The sequence below is a fragment of the Pteropus alecto genome, unplaced genomic scaffold (assembly GCF_000325575.1).
Source record: "Pteropus alecto unplaced genomic scaffold, ASM32557v1 scaffold24, whole genome shotgun sequence".
In the NCBI taxonomy this organism is placed as follows: Eukaryota; Metazoa; Chordata; class Mammalia; order Chiroptera; family Pteropodidae; genus Pteropus; species Pteropus alecto.
Window position 1 is genome coordinate 11,549,395 of NW_006439192.1, and position 21,306 is coordinate 11,570,700.

Sequence of the window (21,306 nt, forward strand, 5' to 3'; positions counted from 1 at the left end):
CCCACACCCCCATCGCCAAGGAGCGGCAGGAGCCGGAGTAAAGCCCGCCTCGGGCGCCCCCGCTCACCTCCCCGCCTGGCGTTTCCTCAGTCGTGCGTGTCTCCAGACCCGAGGCACCGGCCCCCAGCACAGGGTCTCTCGCACCCTGTCGCTTCCCGGGCCATGGGTCGCCAGGTGCTCCTTCTGCTCCTGCAGCCGGTGCTGGCCGCGCTGGGCGGCCTCGGGGGCTCCGAGGCTGGTGAATGGGGCCCACGGGTGGGCCGCCCTGAGTGGGGACGGCATCCCACTCTGCAGGGTGCAGGCTGCAGGATGCTGCAGAGGCGGGAGGCCGAGGAGAGCTGGGGGACCCTCGCTGGCTGTGTGCCCCACAACCACCACAGACACTGCAGTGACCTTTAATTTAGGAGAGAGAGGCCGGCCGTCTGAAGGGCCCACCAGGTGAGTCTTGTGGCCCCCTGTTTCTCGAGGCCCTTTATTCCTTTATGCTGGATGGCCGTGAGGGGAGGGGGAATCAGCCGATTAATTCGGTGTCTTTACCTCTCCAGTCCTCAAGTGGATGGGAAAGGGAGCTCTCGGTACACCCTGAGCGTGGGGCATTCCCTCCCTCCCAGCTCTTCCTGACTTCAACGTCCACTCCAAGTGAAATTCGCGTTCTAGTCCTGGTCGCTGATGGGCCCGATGCTTGGGGTTTACCAGGCAGCAAAATGAGCCTCTTGGAGGCCAGGCACCCTGGAAAGCCCTGCCATGCTCCAGAAAACCCTCGGGAAAATGGGGCTTGGGCCTGAGGTGCAGTTAGAAAGCCACTTCCTGCAGTACGTGGTACCATTCAGGCTTCTGCAGATCCCAAGGCAGGGATCCCAAGGCTGAGTTGGGGTCCAGGATGACTGAGACACCCACGGTTCCCAAAGGTCGGTGGCTGGTGACATAGCCAGGTGTAGGAGGTGCCCAGCATTTATCAAACCACCTGACCTCCGGGCCTGCCTATCCCTCCTGACAGGTGCTCTTAATTGGCCCCCATTGGGCAAAAGGTAGACTTTAAATCATTTTCTCTTATGCAGACTCTTTCTTGGTCAAGGTGCCACTTAACACCTGAGTTATTTGTGTTCCAGGAGGGATGCTAACTACGGAGATTTTTGCCTGGCCTGGTAGAGCAGCTCTGCTGCTGCAGGAAGCCCTTGCTTTGTGGGGTCTGTTTGCACTACTCCTGAAATAGGATTAAAGCCATTTGTGCTTTTTACTAAATGGTGCCTTCCAATGCCTTCTGGTATGAAGACATCTCTATAATGTCTAATTTGGAACAGCACATGATCACTGTGCTTTGTATACTGACAGACTATGGGAAAGCGACCGTAAATTTAATACATAAGTAACTGTTAATAAATATATTTCTTGTTTATTTCCTAAATTTGGAAAGTTATGTTTGAGACCCACCTGCAGATAATGTGTAGAATCTATATGCACATTTGGTCTCCAGGTGTGACTCACCTAGCAGTGTGAGTCTTTGAGGGCTGACTGCAATCTGGTTGGGATCTTTCTGGAAGGATCTGCTGGAAGAGGGAGCAAAAGAATTAATGCTTTATGAGCATTTGTGTGGTGGGTACTGTGCCAAGTGGCTTTGTGCTCATTTAATCCTTGAATCTTCCTTTTAGGATTACTTATTTACTAGCCTCATTTTATGGACAAGAAAACCAAGATTCAGAGAGAGGAAGTAATTCTCCCAAGGTCATGTTGTTAATAAGTGGTCTAACCAAAACTCCAACTTGGGTAGCCTGACGACTGAGCCCGTGCTCCCGTATTAATGGTTGGTAACATCACCTGCTCTCAATTTAATGGTTTTGGTCGAGTTAAGTGAGATCGCCTGGAAGGTATATGAGTAGATAGCAAAGTTATTAGCTATCCATTAATAACCAGTACTTAAATATTTTATCCAAAATGTTTTTTATAAGTTAGCCTTTAAAAAAATCAAACATTAATTTTTTGTGTGTGCTAAAAACACTATCTTAGAGGGATACAAGTAAGACTAAGACATGGTGCCTCACCCAAGAAGGTATATTTACACAATGGTTTCCCATTGTCAATTTCCATTACATAACTTTCCATATCACTTTCCATTCTATACACACAAATTGTCCCTGGGAGTAGGACTGCCGGGTCATCTTGCAGAGACCTCTACTAGTACAGGGCATGAGGCTTGCTTTCTAAAAACCAAGGATTGGCTCTTCTCTTTGAAAGTCAGAACAGTATAGTAAATTAAGTACAGTCAGGCCTTCCTGGAGCTTCCCTCTGAGGCCCGCATTCCATGATGGTCTTATTTTTGACCACTAATCATTCAAAGTCGCTAAAACACAGCTTCGTGATTTAAATAAAACTGAAAGTATAAACCGATCTCTTACAAATAACTGAAAACTTTCAAATATTTATAACCAGGCCGTTTAGAGGTATGTTTATAAAGATAGTACGTAGGCCCAAACACATTTTAAGTGTGTCTATACACATCTAAAAGTAAACAGGAGTCCAATACTTTGAACCTGGACCTCTAAACTTGCAACTATTCTTACTCTGAGTCTTTAAGACCAAACCAGAGCTGGAAGAAGTATGCGTGTCTCTTTAAACACAAGTGTAAAGTCTGCCTCATTCTATTAGGAAAACAGGGAGGCAAATGGCAGTGCTCCAGCGACAACTCCACAACCCCAGGAAGGACTGTTTCCAAGGATCATCACTGGCAAAATCGTGTGGGTTTTTAGGGTAATGAATCCGCTAGTGTTCTCCTGGATATTAGTTGAAGGAAGTTCTTCCAAAACAACCATTGACTGCAGCTTAGGGTCCAAAGGTACTCTCTCGTACCCAAGGAAGGCAAGAACCCTCATGGCTTTGCTTCTTGGTCATCCAATGCAGACGAAGTACAGTGCAACATGACGAGGCAAGCTGCATGTGGGGAAAGATGCGTTCCTGTGGCCTGGCTCTGCCATGGAGAGCAAGACTGTCCTGATGGGACCGACGAGCAGTGCGGGAAGCACTTCTCACTACGGGATCATGTACGTGTCCATATCTGGCCCTATTACTATGAGCTTGGCTGACACTGTCAGTTCTCATGGTTTTCACTTTCTTAGGAGGTATTCAGAAATATTGGGTGTTCTGGGTTGTTGCGTGCTTTCAAGTAAGGCCAGGGATGTTTCTTTAAGTGTTGGCAGCACTATTGTCAAAACAAGTAGAAGCTAGTTTGGATGGGAAATCCAGCAAAAATCTGGCTTCTTATCTTAAATTCGGGCTTAAACATCTGTGGCAGTTACTCAAACTGGGATAAAAAAGAAATTCCTTTATAAGAAACTCTTGCCGACACTAGTGCACACAATTACTTTTATATACAGTAAATTAGTTTAACTTTTATATGCTTAGAGATTTTATATGGCTAAAAAACAACTTTGAAAATTGAATACAAAGAAAGCTGAATACAAAATTGAATACAAAACCAGTAGAAGCCAAATTAGTCATTTGGTGAAATAAGGTATCTTGCTGAAATAAGGCTCAAGCACTTATGTGCTAAAGTGCTCAAAGCCCCGGGAGGAACACATGAGCACCTGTGTATAAGGAAAGCCTCTTAACAGATGCCTTGGAGCCTGTGCAGTGAACATGGAAGGAAGAAATTCCTCATTAAAGGAGGAAACCCCAAAAGAGCTTGGTGAGGGCTACGTTCCTTTTCTATGCCCCACAGGCACGTTCTTGGTAATCACTTACTGTAACTAACTGAGCACAAAGTTTATATCGAAATGAGTAATATTACAGGTTAGAATAAAATTTCATATTTGCAGAAATGCCATATACTTCACCCCAGCTCCCTTAGTTTATATTACATATTTATATATTTATATTTATATACTAGCTTCTGCCAGTAGGCATACTTAAATGGAAATATTTGAAGGTCTAATTGAACCAAAAACTAACAATTCTCACGTTGTCTTAGAACTTAATACAGTCTCAAATGCCAAAGGAGTTCAAAGAGGTCAACCTCTAAAACGGTACTGTCCAACACAGTGGCCACTAGCCACATGTGATGATTTAAGTTTATTTAAATAAATAAAAGTAAGTGAATTCAATTCTTTGTCATCCTACATTTCACGTGCTCAATGGCTGCATGTGACTACTGGCTATCGTTTTGGACAGCACAGATATAAAATGCTTCCATTGTTGTGGAAAGTTTTATTGGGCAACAGCGTTATAGAAGAATGATGGGGAGAATAAACATTATTGATCTGCTAGGTGATTGTCCCTTGGTAAGGTAAGGGTAACATGAAAAGGACAGGCAAATTTAGGGTTGACTCTTGTGGCGAATCGGAAATTGATTATTCCATAGCTGATGAAAATAAGTTAATATGAAACCCAGATTACGTTCTGACAAACATCTTTTCCTTTCTGCTTCCCCTTGAACACTACTGGCCCACAGAGGAAATATGTCGTGGACATCCACAAGCCTGGCAGTGCGATGATGGGAAATGTATTTCTCTTAACTGGCTTTGTGATGGTGTTGGTGACTGCTTAGATGGCTCCGAGGTTCATTGTGGTATGTACCACTTACTTTTAGTCATATTCTCTGTTTATTAAGCAGCATTGATTAATATCAACAGTATTAAGTGAAACAAACAAGTCACTATTGATTAATATCAACAATATTAAGTGAAACAAGTAAGCCTTATGCCATACATGCTAAACCCAGATGTTAAACTGTCTCTGGTGTTACAGGTGACTTTTTTACCCACTTCTCCATTTTTCAAAATTACCTAAAATAAAAAAAGATTATTAGCTTTATTGACTTTTTTTCTAACTTCCTTGGGGTCGAACTTCAGTATACAAAGTTATGACCGTATCTCCAATGACTACCATTCCTTCTAATTCTTGGTTTTCTATAGACTAAGTCCATGAGCAAACCACTAATTCATAAATAAACAAGTATGTAGTACAACATTTCTATCTCACTGAGCCAGCTCCCATCTTTTAGAGATATTGACAGCATGTCCAGACCAAAAAATCTGGTGTCCAGGAAATTCTCAGTGTCGTGATGCTCGGGAACTCTGTGATGGCCATATGGACTATGAAGATGGGTTTGACAAAGCACACTGCCCCTGGCACCATTGCCTGGCTGGGCAGTGGCAGTGCAAGAACAAGATGTGTGTCATGAAGAGCTGGAAGTGACAGCATCAATGACTGTGGTGACTCCTCGGATGAGGAAATCTGTGGTGAGTCTTGCCCTCCCCGCTTCACTTAAAGGGAAGGTTGTTTCATGTGGGCTGCTTTCTACAAGTTGCATTTTAATTCCTATGACTGAGACCAGCATCCTATAACTAAAGATGAGATGTTTCCTAGCAATAAGCAAGATTTAGTTATCCATGGAAACATAAAGCAGTGCTTGAATAGTAACTCAGCAGTGGACACTCGAAGCATTGCCTAGAATGTTTCCAGAAGTCAGTGATGGCCGATGGCCAGAACACGTGAGCACCAGTGTATGAAGGAAGCCTCCTAACTGATGCCTCACATCTTGTGTAGTGAATTATGGAAGAGGAAAATGCCTCATTAAAGGTTGAAACCCTCAAAGAACTTGGCAAGTTCTTTTCCTTAGCCCACATGCACAATAATGGTGGAACCTCCATTTCCTCAGTGAAACTCAATCCCATTCAGTCTTTCCTTTCCAGAGTTAAATCTACAATATTAAATATTCAGATTCTAATATTTTTAAAATAAGGTATAAACCTAGTTTCTTAAAAGAATACTTCTTTAGAGCTAGTGTTGACTGACTTTCATTTCATTTTATTTAGAACTATTTAATACTAGTTCAATTCAGTTTTAATACTATTTCAATCTAGTGCCCAGATGTCTTAACATCTTTGTTTTCAGGTCTTAAGTCCCAATTTTCTGAAAATTCTGCTTAAAAAAATTATTTCTTACCTAGAATTTCTTGTATTATAAAAATATGGCCACCTTACCCACCATAAGAGTTGTCTATTTCCACTCCACCCATAATTATTAGTGAACAAGAATGCTTAACTTCCTGTACAGCTTCCTGTCCAGAAGGCATGATTAGATGTGACAAAGGGAAATGCATCCTAGAATCTCTGATGTGTGATGGGGGAGTAGACTGTGCAGATGGTACTGATGAGCCCACTACATGTGGTAAGAAACCAGTCACTTGGCTTTATGCGGGAGAAGGGAGAATGAGAGTAAATAACTCAGTGCCTTAGTTATCATTGGGATTCACCCTCTGAGAGAACACTGGGACTAAAAGTCCTACATAAGCAATTATCCTTCAGAGATGGATCCCTTACATTTTACAAGTTCTACTCCTTGGTTTTGGTCTCCTGAGTGTGAGCAAATGTTACACAGGCTGTCAAAAGTTTGAGAGTTATTCTCATGGTGTAGCTTTAGGGAAACAGACTAGCTAAATGCCTCAAACTATATTGTTCCTAAAATTTTGGAATAAAGAACACAGACTTTGCCCCTGAGAAACAGATCATTTGTCCAAGACAAAAAGGCAAATTTTCTAAGACTTAACAGAGGAAGGACTGAGGAAGACTACTTCCAGGGGAGGAGGAAGGCTACTGAGCAAGCAGCTTCAGCTTTTAAACCCTGTGGTTCTTATTGCAAAAATCACCCTTGCTTCGAGTTTGGGCAGAGGGAGGGTGGATATCTGTTCCCAGGTCATTTTGTCATTTTTCTCCTATTTCTCCCCTGAATTTTGTCTTAGATATATATGATGAAACCTCATTAGTACTGTTAAAAGCTGCGAAAAAAGATTTTTACTAAAGGAACAAAGAGATAGTAAGAATATAAGCAATGGGACAAAGTACAGGTTTCTGGTCCTGTACAAGTAAGTCATTGGGATTAGTAAAGTATATCACTTTCTAAGTTAAGGGTCCCAGGGGCCCTTTAAATTCTATAAATTCTAGAGAAAATAGAGAAGAGGTTGATGGTCCCTCCAGGGGAAAAAATATACCAATGCTTGAAACTGTCCAGACTGATATTCTTTTCTCCTGCTCCGTGATTCTTAACTTTCCCTTTTCTACAGTCTTCCCCCAAAGCTCCCAGGTTCCTAGGAAAGAGGTTAAGTCAAAGGTTATTCTTAACTAGTCATCTATTCCTCATACAAGTATAGAGGGTTTTGACACAACATGGTTTGTAAAGCATTTGATCTTTACTGTGTTTGACACAACATGGTTTGTAAAGCATTTGATCTTTACTGTGATCTTTACTACTGATCACTGTCCTGTCTCTACCAGGTAAAAACTGCTCTCTGGCCAACGGAGGCTGTGAGGGGCAGTGCAGTGACACAAACTGGGGTGTCTGGTGTTCATGTGGAACTGGGTGGCAGTTACAGCTGGATGGTCAGAGCTGTGGAGGTCAGAATTCATTTGGTTCATCTTTGTAAAAAGTTTTCATTGTATTAAAATATGCATATCATAAAACTTACCATTTTAATCATTAAGTGTACAATTCAGTCTTATCAACTACATTCACAATGCTGTGCAACCATCCCCAATATCCATTTCTAGAACTTTTTCATCATCCCAATAGAAACTCTGTACTCATTAAATAGTAACTCCCCAGGTACCCCTCCCTCATTCCCTGATAACCTCAATGGACTCTGTCTCTATTAATTTGCTTATTCTATAAGTGGAATTGTATATTATATTTTTCTTATTGTGTCTGGCTTATTTCACTTAGCGTGCCTTTAAGGTTCATCCATGCTGTAGCATGTATCAGAATTTCCTTTTTTTAAGATCAAGTAATATTCCATTGTATGAATATATCACATTTTGTGTACCCATTCACCTGTTGACGTACGCCTGGATTGTTTCTACCATTTGGCTGCTGCCATGAACATTGGTGTACAAGTATCTGTTTGAGACCCTGCTTTCAAATCTCTTGGGTATATACCAGAAGTGGAACTGCTATATCACATGGTAAATTCTGTGTTTAACTTTTTGAGGGACTATCAAACTGGTTTCCACAGTGTCTGTACCATTTGACATTTCCACCAGCAAAGCCCAAGGGTTCCAATTTCTCCCTCTGTGCCAATGCTTGTTATCATTCTCTTTTGTGGGACTTGCAAGTCAGCAGTTGACTAATGAGAAAATGTTAAATTTAGCATCTTTCTTTTATGAGGTTTCAGATTTTCTCTCATGGAATAAATATACTTGCCACTTCACGGCCATTCCTGAGGTCTGTGACAGCAGGGATGGCAGGACAAATTCTGAAGTTAGAGCTTATTATATGTTTATTCTTGCTTGTTCCTCCTTGCTGACCTTCTCTAAGTTACTCAGTCCTTCAAGTCTCATTTCTCCCCTTCGTAAAGTGGGATTACGATGCCAGAATAGCTAAAATAAATTTCAGATATCTTTGCAATTCAATAATAATCTGAACAGGTTATGGATATTATTTTGTAGCATTTGTCCATAAAAATATAGGACAGTATTTTAGGTTAAAATGTGATTAGGAAGATAAAAAATTGTCTTGATGCTTTGGCCTAAAGAGTAGATCAGACTTGCCACCCTAAGCTTGGTTGTTGACCCCTATTCAAAAGCTCCCTCTCTCTTCATGAGTTCCACCTGTAGTCCTACCCGCTTAGGTAGGAAGGATGTAAGAGGAAAGGCCCTGTTTTATTAGTTAACGTCCGACTTATGTTCAACAAAGACTTTTATATTAAGAATTCATCAAGAATTCTTAATGAGCCTATTTTGAAAAGACAACTAAATTTATTAATTCTTCATAAAGTCAGTGTCTGGTCATGACCTTGGAGAGGTCTGGATTTTACACACATGCCCAGACTTCTGTGGCATTCTTCTTATGTTACAGCTCATTGTAGTGATTGATTGGCTACTGAACTTGACTTGTAGCCATAAATTCTTCTCCAAGGCCAGAAAGGCATTATTCTACCTCAGGACCTTGTGGTTTTGGAGAATAATGTTTTCCTGGCCATGCCTTTAAGGAACTATATTCTTTACTGCTTAAATAACAACAAAAAAATTTTCCTAGTCCTATGACTTATACTCTAAAGGGTCCTTGCCATCTGGCTTTAAGAAATAATAGTACCTTATTTAAATTATATCAGTTAAAAAACTTATCTCTTTCCCATCATCTTGTATGAGATATCCTTTGGCATAGTAGTGAACTCTAGGCTCTAACTTTAACATTCTGAATTAGAATCTGACTGGCCTGACAAGTGATATATTCCCAAGAGTGTTGCTAAGGTAACATGGATCAATATTCTGTACCAGTCAAATATCTAGAGTCCTTATATTGACATTTTCACTGTATATTCATGTACATGGGAATACTATGGAGGCAAGGACTATCTATTTCAGCACCTAGCACAGTGACTTCCACAAAATACATGTCCAGTGAGCATCAGAAAGTGGCTTAAAAAAAAAATACTCACCTGAGTTCCTGGACCTTCTCTAACTTTTAGCTCTCTCATTAGATATAGATGAATGCTCTATGGTATATAGTCCTTGTGGCCAACTATGCCATAATACACCAGGATCTTACTCCTGTGGGTGTATTCAAGGTTACCAGCTCTATAATGGCACCTACTGTCAAGTTATAGGTGAGTTCTAATACCCAAAGCAAAGCCTTGCTCCTGCTCTATTCTTAGCAGTAATTATAGGTAAAAGTGATATAATTGGTTCATTTTAAAGTCCAATATTAGAGATGACTTTATTCTTTCCATAACATTCCTTGGCAAATTTGAGTGTCAATTTCTATCAGTCTATAAAATGACTTAGTTATTCTATTAGCTATACAACTAGATGCTCCAGAAACCCAATCGATGTAATCTTAACTTGGCCTATGCTTCTTTAATGATGGGACACATAAATATTTTGGCTGCTTTGTATGAGGCTTAGTTAGAGAGGACTTCTGTCTAGGTGAGGGGAAGGCTGAATCTGAAATCAAATAAGGCAGAAAAGCTCCAAAGATAGTTTTAATGAGCTGGAGTTCAGAGGAGGAGTTGAGATTTATGGTGGTCTACTAGATCTCCTCTGAATATGCTTTAGTCCAGACTTCAGGAATAAGTAGATGTTGGCATGGAAAATAGGACAACATCTTTAGTTAAAGAGAATGGTGTGAAAGAGTTTCAAGGTAATGTGCCACTGCTACTCTTCTACTTCTATTGCAGATGATGCTGTTAAAATTCTTACAGCAGCAGATCGAGAGCTTGGTGTCCTATATTGAGGAACAGACATCTATGAGACTCTGATACCTATAAAATCAAGGCCTACTTCCATTGCATATGATCTTGAGAGAAGCATGTACTTTTGGGTGAATGAAGTCTTAAATGTATTTGTCCTTGGAAGGCCAAACTTTGTTTCTCTCTACCCAGGTATATTTTTTGACATTTAGAGCTCTAGCTTCTTAAAGCTCTTTATACATAATATAGGAAGCAAATGTATCCATCCAGATACCTTCCTCATACCTTCCTCATGACTCACTTATCATGAATCATGAAAGTACATAAAATCCCAGTATGAGACAACACTATATAATTTCTATGCTCTACTGGAGATTTGTAGAGTATAACTTGAGAACTAAATCAGTATTAAGCAGTACAGAAAGTTCTGGGCTCAGGTCAAGGTTAGTCAGCCCCAAGGTTAGTCAAGGTAAGTAACCTTGAGCAAGCTGTTAACTCCTCTGAGTCACCCTTTATAAGATGAGGGTACTAGCATTTGCCTCACTATGTAAGTATGGGGATTAACTGATAGCAGTGAAGAGGTAGAGTTCATAACAATTCACCTGAGATAGCTATAATAAATATTGACCCAAATGGAGACAACATTCTCTTGGATTCCTTGGTTATGCTTCTGTCAAGGTCCTCCTTTTTCCCTACTGCCCACTATGTATTAGAAACACCTTTACAGTCACTCCCAGTGTCCTATTTGCCTCACTGTACAGCTTGAAATCAGAAGCTGTAGGAAAGTTTTGTCTGAGTCTTTTTTTCAAGCTAAAATGGGTATAGAAGACTACGGGAACATAATACTTTCACCTGTGTCCCCAGAACTTAAAACAGTGAACAGTGTCTCTTTGGACTGGTTTACGGGACAGTTGTATTGGGCTAGCAGCTTTGCAAGGGTCATCATCTGTGCTGGTTTAAGTGATGGCAGAGGCTACATCAAAATCTTGTAAAAGGACCTTGTGCCAGAGCAGCTAGTCGTGTTTCCTGCAAAGAAGTGTTTCTTTGGGAATATATCCAAAATCATTGGTAATCTCGATTATTTATGTTGATAAGAGAACACTTCAACTTTTTCTAACTGGATTTCATTTGCTCCAGAAAAGTCTTAACTTTGAAATTTAAATGGAAAATTATAGAGCCAAACTTTTTAAAGTCTACCGAGTCTAAGAGCAGAAATCTCCAGTATCCTGAGTACTGAAATGATACGAGGCCTGTATGAGAGAGCTGAGGGAGCTTGGTTGTTCAGAATAATAGACATGCAACTGAGGGTATTCTCAAACATTTCATGCTTTTGCTTTTCTCAGGTACTTGTATTGGGTAAATCGAGATCGGAAAGGCATGAAGACTATTGCAACTGCAGGGATGGATGGCTCTGATAGGAAGATGCTTGCAGTTGTAAACATGGAGGAACCTGTAGGACTGACACTTGACCATGTGACTGGCAGGCTCTACTGGATCAGTAAATATAAAGAGGTACTGTAGAGAGGTCAGGAGGAAAAGGTAAACCATTTTAGTTAGGGCTTGGGATGACTCTGGGTAAGTACAAATCTCTCTTACATCTTACATCAACTCGGTGAAGCATCTTCTGAGTGTGAAAACTGAGAAACCTAAGCTGTAATTGCCCAGTGTCTTTAGGTAGAGCCAGACTGTGTCAACATAGGCTAGGAGACTTGATGTGACTTTCTTAAGCACTCTACAGTCAAACTTAGCGTTGGACTTTCCTGAAAGCATAGCTCACGTTCTATGTTGTACCTAGGATACTAAACCTTTTAAGATGGCAGACCATGTACTGGAAAGCATGCGGATATTAGGGACTTCAGTGTCTCATATTTCTAGTTCTTAATATTACAGTTCATGTTATCTCATTTATGGAAGCATCAGACTAAAGTACCAGTACAACCTCATGGCTAAAAACATAGGCTCGAGAGTCATATTTTTAAGCCTGTTACTTCTAGCTGTAATTTTGGCTACTTATGGTGCCTCTTTGAGCTCCCAGTGCCCTTTCTGAAAAGAGATAAAATGCTTATTTCAGAAGGCAATTGGAGAAGGTAGTTAAAGGACTTGGCACAATGTCTGGATGTGACAATATGTTATAGTAGCTTCTCGTACAACATATCTGTGATCCCAGTTTGTACAAGAAGCAGTCCAATCCACTGGCTTTGGCATTCGCTTCCATGAATCCTAAGATGAATTTATCTCTATCATGTTGCTGTCATGTGAAGGAGATGTTTAATCAGTGTCCAAGAGACTGAGGTGCACTAACATCGTCAGCACCTCTTGCTAATGCTTCCATGCTCTCATGAGACTCTCTAATCCTCAGTCCATAGAGACGATAAATGTGGATGGCAGTGGGAGGCACACATTTCCTGAGATCTTCTTGGAAGATGAAGATCTAGTAGGAATAGCTGTATTTGAGAACTCTTTCTTCTGGACAAATAAAATACAGCTGCTTCATACATCACCCCACACCTCGAAGGAGAGAGTAGTGTTGCTAAACACTTCCGTATTGCTTTCTCAGTCCTCCACGAATCCCAATAGCCTAAGAGTAAGTCAACACCTTGCTTTTGAAATGCTTATGAATCATAATGCATACTAAACACTAAACAGAAACTGCCTAAATTACTACCTGGTCTGTTGTTGTAACTTGCTATTTTGAGGCAGGAGGAATGTTCTGGGTATGATTCCAGACTTACACAGGACTTCTAAGTGAGATGAACTGAACAAAGACACCCCTGGGAAACTCATTCCAAGCATGTACCTTCTTCCCATCCAGTGTAGTTACCATATTTTTAATATTTAAAATACACAAAAGAAGGTAGGAAGATATTCACAGAAGGGTTAGAATAACTTACTTACTAACAATGTCAATTGATAACAGAAAATTAAACCAAGCCCAGCATTCTGTTTATAGAAGGAAGTCAAATATTCATTGACTAGGGTTAAAAGCTTTTGCTAATCTGAAATTGTATGTCAGATTCAATTCAGATGATGCTTCTTAAATGGGTCTGAGAAACTAAACAAAGTAGAGAGCCTAGACCTCTCTTCTAAGGAAGTCTTCCTATAAGCAAGTTAGAAAATCATTTTGCCTTAACTCTAAGGGAGAAGATGCTGTTGGTGAGCTTATTGTAGATAGGTAATTATCATTACCTGAAAGATGGGAGACCATAGAAGTTCAAAGGTCAGCATGTTTAACCTAGAAGGTAACAAGTTTTCAGGGACTCTTCTTAAGGCAGAAATGACTTAGCTTCCCCTGAGTGTTAAATTTTAAACTAGTATGCATAAATAAATCTGAAATCGTATCTAACCTATTTCTATTTTAAAATAGGCAGAGACCCAGAGTGTGAGGATCTTGCAGCCACTTATGTCTCCTGTCCCCTGTCCTTCCCAAGGGCTATAAATGTGTTTGTCCAGAGGGAATGTTTCTTTTACCTTCTGGTACATGTAGTGGTAAGTATGGTGGGTGAAATGGGTTTGGCTCAAGGAGGCACATTCCGTGGCAGGCCTGGGAAGAATGTAGCCTCTGTTTTCGGATCAATCATGTTTACACTGACAACTTACTTTGGTAACGAGTTTTGTTATCAAAAGACCTCAATTAGTTTTTTTCTGGTGTTAAAATATGCATAACATGAAATTTACTATTTTAACTATGTATAAGTATACAATTTAGTGGCAATAAGAACATTCACATTTTTGTGCAACTATCACCACCATCCATTTCCAGAACTTTTCGTCTTCCCAAACTGAAATTCTATGTCCGTGAAGCAGTAGCCAACCATTTTTCTCTCTCCCAGCTTCTGGTAAACACTATTTTACTTTCTGTCTGTATGAATTTGACTACTCTAAGTACTTCATCAAAGTGGAATCATACAGCATTTTTCGTTCTGTGACTGGCCTACTTCATTTAGCATAATGTCTTCGAGATTCATCTACATCATAAAATAGAATTTCCTTTCTTTTTAAGGCTGAATAGTATTATATTTATATTTAATTTTTAAAATATAAATAAAATTATGTATATATACATACACACACATACTACATTTTGTTTATTCATTTATCCATCAGTAGACATTTAGGTTTTATTAGTTTTAAAACAGGAAAAAATAGCTTACATCACTCAGTTTTATGTGAAAAAATAACAACTAAGTTGGTATAAGAAATTCTCTATAGTCTTATGACTATCGTGTGTTCTGACTTATATTTGCAAACAGTCTATTTCAAGGTTGTTAACATCAGTCTTTCATGTTGCTTTCTATCTTTGCAATATTAAAGGCTATATAATCATTGAACATCTCTATTCAAATTACTTCTTCTATAGAACATTGAGCTTTTAAGAATAAATGATATAAATGTGTTTATGTTCTAATTACCTTTAAAAAACACAGTTTACAGGGTAACCACAGGATGCAATCATGGTGTAATAAGCTATAGTGCCAAACTCAAGACTTCGCCTTAAATTGTATTTGGAACATTACATGTACAGTTAAACACCCAAGTAACTTTTCTTTAACTAGGCAATAGAGTTTTAAATTCTTTGTACTGAGATTTGTATGATATAAGCAAGAGCTTAACAACATCATTGAATCAAATGGCCTAGCACTCCAGCCCTACACCCCATGATTCTGTGTTAACCTTTTAGCAGAAATTCAGAAGAATTAGTGCCTTGAGAAAGCTGAACAACACTTTCATTTACCCAAATGACTCCCTTCTCTAAGGAAGACAGGGCATTTATGTTGCATGTGTGCTTCAGGAGTGAACTTTATTAAGTTCCCTTTCTAGCGGTGCCTCAGCTTGAGAGAGGGGCATTTGCTCACGGAGGGAGTGTGAGGCTTATCTGACAAACGGTAATAGAGTGAAGCTCTTCTTTCCCTTCTAGAGTTAAAACTGTTATTTTCTTCCGGAAAACATCTCTACTTGTTGAAAGTCGGTTTTATTGGAACTGCAATAGAGAAAACCCTAGTTCAAGAGCATCGTAGGAACATCTATCTATTGGATGTTGACTGGAAAAGAAACCTCATCTACTGGACAAATGCCCAGGACAGCTGTTCTGCTTGACTGGCTATTCAAGAGAAAAGCAAGAGATTTGGACGGAGCGTACAGGTCAGTTGGAGAGGCAATTTTGGATTTTTCCTTTATTTTGACTCTACAGCCCAAAATACCTACCTGTTTTTGATCTGAAACAACCTTAATGCAAAGAGTGGATTTTAACTAATTTAAATGTTAAATGTCTCTGATTTACCCTTGTTCTTAGACTTTTAAAAGGCTACCTCGATTTGGGGAATCCTAGGATCAATGGTAAAGTACTAAAATTCTATTTTTCTGGCCTTAAATCTGAGGGGGCTAGAAATGGACCTTAAATACTTCAATTTTGCATTGTAGATTTTCTTACACTAATTTAGAAGTAATTTGCAGTGCAGATTTTGGAGAGAACTAGCAAGGTATTTTCTTAATATGGTAATATATACTTTCCCTCCACTCCTACACACCTAAATGCCACACACACACACCTCACCCTTAGCTCCTTGTTCTCAGCCTAAATACAACATTTCTTTATAAAGGATAACTGAGTCTTGAGCTCTCCGGTTGAGTAATTTGATTTCTGAATGTCTGTGCCCTGGGTACTCTAATTACCAAGGGTATGCTTTACTACAAGAAGTGCTGCACTGAAATACAAGGCTTTGAGACACCCTGCAGAGCAGTAGACCCTACCCAGCGTCCTGTGGGCAAGCACAATGCCTGGCACATAGGAGTCTCAGTACCTGACCTAGAGAATCTTCAGGAGAAACTGAAATGGGCAGTGGTCTTTGGGATACATCTGATGGCTACCTAGGAAACTCTCAATGGTGAATTTCTTCCCACTTAATTAACATTTTACCTTCCCCCAGCTAGCTACTCCTTGCCAATCGGTTTCTGTGTTACAATTATTACATCAAGGATTTGTAAGAGGCTGACAATTTTATTTGAGTTTCCTCTAGTGTTGAATATTCAGTCCCTTTGGTAAGTGGCTGTGAAATTATGTAAAAATGTACATACTGGTCTCTGCCCCAAGTTTCTGGCTCAGAGTTCTTGAGACCTTTGTTATTTCCTGCGTGATAGAAGCATCTGACAGAGCTCCTAAATCCCTTGAAATTTCCTGGGTGATAGGGGCATCTATTCTAATGAGGTGATTCTTGGTGGTTCTAAGGAGGTGATTCTTGGTGGTTCCTAGGTGGGGATTGGTCATTAGAAAGACCAAGCTATGATTAGAAGCAAAGAACTTTCAGCTCCACTCCCCATTCATTGGAGAGGGAGAAGAGATGAAAATGGAGTTAATAATCAATCATGCAAATGTGATGAAGCTTCTGTAAAAATCCCCAAAGTACCAGGTGAAAAGATCTCCTGGATTGGTGAATACGTCCATGTGCTGGGAGGTTGGTGCCCACCAACTCTGTGGGGACAGAAGCTCTTGTGCTTGGTATTCTTCAGATGTTCCCTTGTGTATCTCTTCATCTCGCTGTTCACCTGTATCCTTTATATAGTAAACCAGCAGATGTGTTTCTCTGTGTTCTGTGAGCTATTCTAGCAAATTATCAAACCGAAGGAGGGGTATGTGGGAACCTTGATTTAGAGCCAGTCAGTCAGCGTACAGATGACAACCTGGGACTTGAGATTGATGTCTGAAGTGGGAGACTGAGCCCTTAATCTGTGGGGTCTAATGCTAACTCCAAATAGGTAGTGTCGAAATTTAATTAAATTGTAGGACACCCAGCTGGCATAGCAGAATTGCTTGGTGTGTGGAAAAACTCACACATCTGGCATCAGAAGTATGTGGTATGAGTAAAAGAGATGCACAGGATTGTTTTTCCTATACAGTGGACAGAAGCTTGACAGAGTCAGGCAGACCTTTTATAGGTGGTAATTAGCTTGAGCCGTGCTATCTAGACCTGTTTACAGATCTCAGGGCCTCCTTAAAACCCATGAGCATCAGCTTTCAACTTATCCTGACATCAAAGCACACTGACATCTGAGTTGTTTTTTCTTAAGTGTGTTAATCTTGTCCTCATATTAAAAATCAAGGCTGGAAAATACAGATGAAATTCCTAATCAAAAACAGGAACCCTTCAAAATTCTGTTTTAGAAAAGGGTATGTGTCTTTAAGAACCTGTGTAGAGCTGCTCAAAGAACATTCTGTGACATTGACAACTGGGCTTTCTACCTTGAATCTGTGTAGCACCAAGGTTAAATCTAACTCCAGAGATAGCACATGTTCTCTGCAGATGGCAGAGCCCACAAAGAAGAGAGAAGCTGAATCGGGTGTGGCCAGTCTGTTCCTAACTTGCCAACCTTAAGTCACTTCTTTTCTGGGCAAGAGTGACTTGAAGAATGTGGGAAGAACTCAAGCAAAATTCTAGGCAAGTTCCTCCACATGTAAACATGAAGAATAGTAAAGACATGCTCCCACCCTAACACCCAGGAAGCAGGAAGAACTTATAGCGCATTAAGCCCTATATGTACTGGCTACCACATTTTTCCACCCATGCTCCACTTTCATGCCTTGCCTGTTTGTTACCTTCTCTGGTAGTTGACATTTGAGTTCTTAATATAATACTCAGTGGCGTTCTGGGATATATTTAACAACTGAATCTCTGGGGGGGAAGAGTGTGCATATATACACCTATATATGTTTATAATAAAGCTTATTGATATAAAAGATAGGTAACACACAATTCACAAATAATAAGATATATGACATTCTTGATTGTAAATTTCATATGGCCAACTGATTTTCACAGATTGTTTTTTTATTCTGAATTCTTGGACCTGTGGCCAATCTGTGGTTGTAGTTCAATCAAGAAACAACAAAACCCGATTATGAATAGATGCTTGACTTCTGATTTGGCAAAGAAGTCGATGCCATTATTAAGTGAATGTAGTCTTGATGTGAATGTTGTTTGACACTTTTGTTTCTATAAATTAGTGAGATGAAAGTAAAGCAATGAATTAGTTCATCAATGACATTAATGACTTATCTGTAGAATTGGGTAATAGTTTTTAAATACTAGAAAAATGTTTGCTTAAGTTTTTGTGGTGTTTAAAATGTAATAACTATAGACACAGCACTTGCAAGTTTAATCTGCAATATTAGCATTTTCTTTATCAGTTTCTTAAATCTAGGGCAAGGGTTGTGAACCTCTTTCTATAAAAGACCAGATATAAATAGTTTAGGCTTTTGGGGCACTCTGCCATTGTATCTCAAAAGCAGCCACAGACAATATGAATGAATGGCCATAGCTGTGTTCCACTAAAATTTTCAGACCATAGGCTGGATTTGGCCCAAGGGCCGTTATTTGCCAGTTGCAGGTTTAGAAAACAAAATCGAAACCAAATAAAACCCTGATTTCTAGTGTTTGTTATTTTTAGTGTAAATACTCCCACAATGCCAGATTTCAAGCTACTGATAAAACACTGCTAAACATGGAGCTGGGAGGGGTGTGCAGCAGCAGTCTATAAGTGCTATTTCCACCATACAGATACAATAGACGTCAATAACCAAGAGCATAGGTAACAGTAAAATGTAGGAAAATAAGTGATGATATGAGTATTTATTAGTTTTATTTCAAATATGATTTAAGTTTATATAATTTAGTTTTTAATAATGGCTATACTGAACGACAAGCTTACAGAATTCCAGAATTTAACAGTTGGTTGTTATGAACACTGTTCCAAAATGACAGACACTATTGTAAGCTATTCATATGTATTAACTCTAATTTTCATAACAGCTCAATGAGAGAAGTACTGTTTCTATTAAAGGACACCTTATTTTGGAAAAATGTTTCAAACAAGGCAGTATGACTTGCTAGCCTAATATTGCTCTTAACCTTTAAGCTATACGCATCCCAGAGTAGGTGATACCTAGCTAGAACCGATTGTGTATCTAGCTATAGTGGGTGGGATGGGAGTAGAGAGAGTGCTTTGTAGGTTAGTGCCTAACTCTATTATTCACATCTAGAAACCAACACCTCATCTATAGCCATGCTACTCTGAACAAGCCCTATCCCATCTCATCTAGGAAGCTAAGCAGGGTTGGGCCTGGTTAGTACTTGGATGGAAGACCACCTAGGAAGACCAGGTACTGTAGGTGTAAAAAATTAAAGAATAAGGGATTATTATAAGCTAAGAAGGTCTTTGCTATCTGTGAGGTCAACCAAGGGTTGCCTCATCTGAAAAAAAAAAAAAGAAAGAAACCAACACCTCATGACTTTTATATACTCGGCCCCTATCATGTGTCTTCTAGTTGTAGATCTTTTTGCTATCCATTCTCCCAGTGACCTTTCATACCACTGGCATAGTGTCATTTTAGCTCAATCTCTGCTTTCCTATAACAATTTTAGTCCTAGTCAATTGATGTATACTTGATTGATTTTTACACTTAGCCAGTAAAGTAGACAGAATGTGAATCCAAAGTTGTAGACCTGCATTCAAATGCAAGCCTTGCCACTTGGATATCTAACCTACGAAATTCAGTAAATTACAGGGATCAAATGAGCGCGTATGATAGACAAGGTGCTGGAACCAGAGCAGATATGATGGGACTTATCATGCAAACAGGAGTGTAGGTTTATTAGGGACTGGTCTTTGCATGTCCCGGTTGTCTCCTTATCCTTTACTCAAAGCTTAAGACAGGACGTGAATATATCTGAGTGCCCTTTCTAATGGAAATTACTTTTCCTCTTTACAGTCTGCTCAGCAAATGTGGACATATCAACTGGAAACTTATACTGGCTGCCCTGTGACAGAAGGGCTATCCAGAAGACTAGAATTACTGGCCCAGATACACATACACTCTACAGAACGAGCAGCATTATACTTCATCTTCTTCTCAACTGGCCATAGAGGGTGCTCTACTGGGTAGAAATTGGGAAGCACTTGCAAAGTATGACGCTTGATGGCAAAAACAGACAGGAAGTCCTGGACAGCAGATATCCACATGGCCTTAGACCTTGGCTCATCTAGTATCCTCTGGACCACCAAAAGTCTAGGTAAGCACCACACAAACAGTGCAGTCGGAAGAAGCTTTAGGGAATGAGTGAGAGTCTTGCTTTTAGTAAAATGATTCTGGTTACTCTTAGAACCAGGTAGATATAAGCTCAAATTTCCTATTTTCATAGTTAAAGTTTGGGTACCAGTCACTTACTTCAACCTCCGTTCTCATCTATAAGTCTAGATATATGATTTACAAGGGAAAACTTCAGAAATAACATTGTAGCTTTTTGCAGTGTTCAGAATTTGCTTCTATTTCTATAAGAAGTAATGGAACCAAACTTTCATTGCAAATTAAATACAGGTACTTTAGCTATAACTTGATAACAGGTACAAGTTATTTGTTGTAGCCAGATTTAGTAGCCTTCTCACTGAGAAGCCATCCTTGAGTCCTAGCAGCTATGCCAGGTGTTTTAGTGTACACACGGAAGGTGGTAAAGTCATATCTGATGTGCCCACATGGCAGACTTAAGCCTCTCTTTTTCCTGGAGCTTTAAATATTTCATTGGACCATCTTTAACTATAAAACTAAAAACTACAAAACTTGATAGGAAGACTCTGCGCTTATTTTCAGTTTGGGGTCATTGAACCTGAATCAAATGATATTCCACTGTCACAGGTTATTTGTTCTATATCAGCTCGTAAGAACCTTATTTTTCCTTAGGGTTGCAAAGTCCGAGTCTCCTAAAAAATAGAATATATACTTTGAACAAGACCTGGAGTGATGGTATTATAGCGGCCCATGAGCCCTACCTGGTGACTGTGAATGGAGCAGCTCTTGTGCTGTGGAACAGGAGGATGCTGGAGCCCTTCTCAGTGTCAAAAGAGCCATACGTGAGAAAAATGATTATCCTGGCAGAGAACCAGGAAGTTCCAGGCAAGTCTTCTCTGTGGGGTTATTCTTTAAGATCCACTTTACCTGGCTCTTCTCAGTGTGTTTTTATAGGATAAAATCCTGGATATCTTTATGTTTGTACTGGCAGTTGTTCCGACCCACAGCTCAGCAGGTCTTCTCCCTAACTTGTCCATGTCCTGGAAGAGGAAGATTCTAACATGGTTCTCAGAGTTGC

The 21,306-nt window shown here is 39.9% G+C and overlaps 1 long non-coding RNA gene and 1 pseudogene across 2 annotated transcripts; both read left to right on the forward strand.

Moving 5' to 3' along the window:
• The first annotated feature begins 24 nt into the window (after positions 1 to 24).
• LOC107195975 lies at positions 25 to 21,196 on the forward strand. 2 transcript variants are annotated; one of them, XR_003047585.1, is made up of 9 exons: positions 25 to 438; positions 2,896 to 3,035; positions 4,442 to 4,558; positions 4,994 to 5,231; positions 11,518 to 11,686; positions 13,539 to 13,660; positions 15,090 to 15,313; positions 19,935 to 20,235; positions 20,901 to 21,195. It is a non-coding gene; the product is annotated as an uncharacterized LOC107195975 (long non-coding RNA). The 2 variants fall into 2 exon arrangements; XR_001517287.2 differs by lacking the exon at positions 25 to 438 and adding an exon at positions 1,486 to 1,801 and having other exon boundaries at positions 20,901 to 21,196.
• On the forward strand, positions 19,219 to 19,337 carry LOC112483381 (annotated as a pseudogene).
• Positions 21,197 to 21,306: the final 110 nt, after the last annotated feature.